General features: G+C 33.9%; 1 long non-coding RNA gene across 2 annotated transcripts; it reads left to right on the top strand.

Moving 5' to 3' along the window:
- The first annotated feature begins 243 nt into the window (after positions 1-243).
- On the top strand, positions 244-5,590 carry LOC107863701. Of its 2 annotated transcripts, XR_001672412.2 has the most exons (3): positions 288-744; positions 4,394-4,465; positions 4,995-5,590. It is a non-coding gene; the product is annotated as an uncharacterized LOC107863701 (long non-coding RNA). The 2 variants fall into 2 exon arrangements; XR_007053024.1 differs by lacking the exon at positions 4,394-4,465 and having other exon boundaries at positions 244-744.
- Positions 5,591-5,826: the final 236 nt, after the last annotated feature.

Genomic DNA, 5,826 nt, shown 5'->3' with positions numbered 1-5,826 from the left:
AATTAAAATGGGTAAAATCTTAATCCAAATATAATTTATGTTTTAAAATAATTTAATTGAGGAATATTTATTTGATTTTATTAAATTAAGAAACTCGAGATGAAAAACACTTATTAATTTGCATCCTATTGCGATTGAATTTAACCAAGATTATTAAATTTGACTATAATTGAAATCAAATTGACCACAATTGCAATGTAATTAACTAATTAATTTTCAATTGGATTGAAGATTAAATAAAATTAGCTAAATCCTAAATTAGTTAGTGTTATTTAATAAATAACCCCAAACTCCTCTTAATTTATCCGGTACCATTCCTTAAAAACTCTGCTGAGCCGTCCAGCACAACATAGCAGCGACAAACAACAGCGACAAACAACAATGATTCAAGGAAGGGATGGTGTGATTTTGTACCAAATCCACCTCATAATCTTATTCTTTCTTCAAATTTTGAATTTTGTACATTAAAAAATTCCTAAATTACCCTCAAGAATTTCTATCCTACATCGCCAACTGATCAAAAATTTTGGGATTTTGGATTCTATATAAACCATCCTTACTCCACTGTCCAATGGGGGATTTTTTTGGAAATCCCAAAGATCTAGAATTCTCTTACTCGGTTAGGATTTAGACTTTTGTCCCCATCTTGAAGTTGTGAGAATTTTGGCTTAGTTTTTAATTTTTCTTGCTATTTTCGAGTTGAAGAAAGTGGTGAAGTCTCGTCGTCAACTCATAGTCTCGACGGTAAACACATCTTTCTCTTTTAAATTCCCTCATTATTTCTTCTTGCTCGTGCCAGTGACGATTTTATAGTAATGGTGGGATTATGTGCTATACAAGGATTTTTGAAAGCCATAGATTTTGTGTTTGATCTCTTGAGTTGGTATTCTTGTTGTTTTTGATTCCGCGACTCTCGAAGTTCACTATTTCGTCTTTGTGGTGTTTTCTTTTAGTGTTAATTTGTAGTCCTATTTAGCTTGGGTGATTGTTTCGTTTTAGTTCGAATCATCATTTTTCTTCTAATCAAAATACCATATGTTAGAATCTCAAAGCATGATTTGTTGGTGATTTAACCTTATTTAGACGATACAGCAGTTTATATGAGTGGTAGTTTTGTTAAGCTTAATTTGGTTTCGATTAATTTCTTGTTCAGATTTTAAGTGAATAGGATTTGATAAGAGAATTTATCAGTTGAAGTCTATTCGAGAGTTCTGCCTAAATTTATACATGTTGCTGCCTTTTGGTTAATTTATTTTCTGGAACATATGACGCTCACTCCGTTTATCTAGGTTCTTATAGAAAAATGAGATTAAAAGAGCAAGAGGGTAGCGCTATCATGATTTAAGCTTAATACGTTTAGATCTTGATATTATGTGTGTTTGGATATTTATATGTTCAAAACTGATAGTTCATATGCCTAACCGTTGATCTGGGAACTTGTCTATTGTAATTAAGTGGTTGCAATCCCTCAATAATCATGAGATTATCTTGACATTTTTTCAGAAAAACTTTTCAAAAAAAAAAAAAAATTCATGGGTGGAGATGTTTCTAAAACAATCATCTGAATAAAGGGTATTCTTCTCAATTAGTAGATATGGTCTTTTAGCTGGTTAGCATACAGACATTATAGCACCATTTTCCCATGTTATGTCTCGCGTATAGCTGCACATGATTAAGCATTCATGGAGATTTATTGTTGCTAGAGAACTGATGAACATGAGTATTTTATTCAAGAATTGTATCAACTTTAATGTGTCCAATCCCTATATTTGTTGAACTGATTGTTTGCGCTCTATTTCTACATTTCCATCCCAAGTCTAGTTTGTATAAAATAATTTTCAAATTCTAACTTTTTGGTGATAGCTTTTATGTCCAATTTCAAATGAAAAATAGGTGGATATATATTTAGTTAAGTAAAATGGAGTAGTACTAATCTGTTTTCCTTTTTTTATCAAATGTAACACCAACTCGGATCCAAATGGACTCCCTCTTGCATCTTCCCATGGGACTAAGCCCCATTACTTCTAGTCGAGCCCGAAGTCTAAATGGACCGGTATACACCAATATAAAGAATATACAGCAGTAAATGAAGGCAAGCAAGTGAAGATTGCACTTTTATACACTGATATACAGTGTGTATATAGAAATGCAGCAATAACAAGACTGATAAACAGTCAGTATACCACTAGTATACACTGCAAAAATGGACCAAAGTCCATAACAAATAGTAACGACCCCCGTTCAGTCATTTGGTGAAATTTTCTTATTTTAACCCTCCTCGTAGTGTTTAGACGTGATTTATGACTTATGGGGATGGGTAGTGCCGATTTTTGAGGTGTTCGGAGGTGATTTAAGTCATTAATTGAGTTCTTGAGTTTTAATAAAGTTTAGTCCAATCATGGTCAACTTTTGATTGAGATGACCTCATATTAGTGTCGTAATATTTTCAGTTGGTTCGGAACATATATACTTTTTAGTCAATGCAAATATTTAATTTATTTTCTCGAGGTTTCGAACAAATTACAAGGATCTATTCGAAATTCGATATCTTAGATATTAGTTGGTGGTTAATGGGCCAATTCAATATTTTGTTAATTCTTGAGACTTATGTGGGAAGGATCTGAAATTGTCTATAATAATAATAATAATAATAATAATAATAATAATAATAATAATAAAATCAAAAAAATTGGGGGAAGAGGGGCACAACAGTTAGCAATACTATCTCTCTGATCTGCATTTTCGGAGAAGATCTCTCGGCTAAGTTTCAGGTTGGAGATATCTTGAGTTGATATATATATATATATTAGTATTGTTTATTATTACGAGATAAAGTGTTAAATTTCATGAACCAATTGTGAAAGGCTTCCTGGTGCCTTCAGAGTTGAACAGAAATAGAAAAGGAGTTGGTGCCTTTAGCGTTGAACAGAAATAGAAAAGGAGTTGGTATTTAATCATATTGTAATGATTAGGAGAAAGTAATATTAGTAGTAGTTATCATGTTATGTCTTTATGCCTTTAGGTAGAATGAGCACGTGATCCAAAGTTGGGCAATACCCATTAACGTGGGTGATGTATTCTTTTAGTACTGTTAGGTTTTCCTGTAAAGTTATTGATTAAAAGTATTATAAATACTAACATTAGGCAATGATCGCTGGGAGTGATAATAAATGAAAGTTAATGTTGTGAGGGTATCTCATATATTCAGTGGCAGTGCGTGTGAATTGGCAAAATAAGGTATGAAATTGGTCGTTTAATTATATTTTATAATAATAAGTAATAATGTATTTATTATCGATTATTAGGCAGTAATGACAATTGAAAACTAGTGATAGAATTGGTTTATCTCTAATGATTCCATGCTTTTGAAGATTTTGAAGTTCACTATTTCTCGAGTATTATTTTAGATTTCAAGATTGATAAAATTGAGGTTTAAAATTTGGAGTTCTTAAAGTAAGAATTTATTAGTTTGGAGATCGAATAATGATTTGATTTAGTTGAAATTTGACGTACTAGTTTATACTCATATGGAGATTATATATTTGATAGATTTTGATCATTCGGAAGTGTTGCGTAAGGGCAAGTTTGTTAATTGGCACTTGGCTTCGGTTTGAGGCAAGTTTTGACTTTCTCACACTCTTTTTTTTGAAGTGTTTATGTGTTAGTTATTGGTAATGGGAGCGATAGGGAATGAGGGTCTCGTGTAGGTGAAGTGACGAGCATCTATGTGGGTACCGGTGTTGTTCGAGGGGTTAAATAAGTTAATTGTACGTTTTAAACTATTTTTCCAATTTGCAAGCACGATGGTCTAATTTGTTATGGTATATGAATTATTTTGGGATCGGAGTTGCACGCCAGCACATCATGCATTGTATTTCATATAGGGACGGAGTGTGTGCCTGCACAATATTATCTATTTATTAATTGGGGTCGGAGTGTAGTTTGCACAATATATTTATTGAAATTGGAGTACACGCCAACATAGTATATGAACCTTGTGAGTCCCATATGGGTCCTGACCTTGAAGTCATTGCTCGGTAGATGTGTACATAGCATATGCATTGCATGGCACAGTAGTCATTCATTCATTCATGGTTCAGATTGAGTAAGGTGTATTTGTTGACTTTGTACTGTTTATTAAGTACTAGAATATTTGTTACGTTATTTCACTGTAATGAGAATTTCTTGAATTGTGTTATGATATCTTTATGACTGTTAGACTTGATTATTCAGTTAGATTAGGGTTGTTTTCCTGAGTGCAGGTTGTATGATTGTTTTTAGATGGTTGATGTGATGTTACTCGTCATCACTTTGAATTAGGGTCGGTCGACGATGTTTGCTGAGTACATGTGGCGCTATAATTACCCTTGCTTTTTCTGCACCTTATGTGCAGGTATCGATCCGATGACCTCTAAGCATTGATTCTTGTGGTTTCCTCCTGCATTAGTATCCCTGGAGATTCAAGGTAGCTGATATAATTTTCAGAGACTACTAAAATCTCCTCTAACCTTATCTTTATGCATTTTTTGCATTTTGAGATACTCAGACTTTTCTTTGATTTCTATTTTAGTGTCTTGTATTAGTGATTACCAAACTTGGGAATATCTATGTTTTAACTATGTGTATACTACTTTGTTAATGTGTTGGATATTATTCGAGTTTTACTCTATTCTTATCTTCTTCCACTTCTATACATTTGGACGTTATATTTGGAATTGAGTTTTGGCCTACCTATCACGAAGGGTTGGATAGGTTCCATCATGGTCTTGAATTTTGGGATGTAACAGATGGTATCAGAGCCCTGGGTTTGTTGGTCTCACAAATACAAACTGAGTCTAGTAGAGTCTCGCAGATCAGTGCGGAGACGTCCGTTACCTATCCTTGGGAGGCTATAGAACTTTAGGAAATATTTATCTTCTTTCTCTCTTTCTTTTATCATGCAATATTAATCCTTTAACTTGGAATACTAAAATTCTTATCTTATTCTCTCACAGATGGCGAGGACTCATATATTTCAGGATAGTGGTCATGAGCCCCCGCCAGCCTCAGTTTCGATCATCCAAGATGGGTTCACGGATGGGGTAGGAGATGTGGTAGGGGCAACGGTTGTGGTAGAGAGAGAGCTCAAGGAGCCGCTCATATTCCTGATAGGGCGGGGTCTCTCGAGGTTGAGTTCAAGGCGGGTGATGATGATGTTCAGGTTCTAGTTGATGGTGTGGGCCCAGGTCAGGCACCACCAGGGTTTGTTGCTACATCAATTCTTCAGGATACATTGATTAAAGTGTTGGTTGTTTTGGAGACTATAGCTCAGAGAGGCAGATCATTTGGCACTCCACAGAGTTCACATATTAGGGTGGGGGCGCAAACCCTAAATCAGCAACCTATCCTAGGGTTGCCTATCGGTTGGATCGATTGGATAATTATGCTTAGGTTTTGGCTTATTGGTTATCGGTTTTTAAGTATACTAATCCGCTAGAAACCCAATAAGATAACAGTTGGTTCGGTATCGGATTAGCAATTAACGGATTGTTATCGGATGGTGTAATGGATAAATTTAAGAGAGAATGAAATATCGAGCGATTATTAGTAATTCCTCCATTTCTTCACTGACTAAGTTGTTTATATACTATGATTGATCTATTTATCAATCTTTTAGGCTTGTTGAGGTTTGTTCGTGTAGTTATTTAATAGATTAAAACATCGAATCAAATAAGTTTTTTCTTCTAGACTTAAAATATATGTAGAAACATTTTTAATTATTGGATTGACAGAAAAAAATTAAAACTTTAATATTACTTGAATTTTTATGTTTTATATCAAACTTTG

The sequence above is a fragment of the Capsicum annuum genome, chromosome 3 (genome assembly GCF_002878395.1).
Source record: "Capsicum annuum cultivar UCD-10X-F1 chromosome 3, UCD10Xv1.1, whole genome shotgun sequence".
Lineage (NCBI taxonomy): Eukaryota > Viridiplantae > Streptophyta > Magnoliopsida > Solanales > Solanaceae > Capsicum > Capsicum annuum.
Note: the sequence above shows the minus strand (reverse complement) of the source record. Positions and strands in the feature narration are given on the sequence as shown.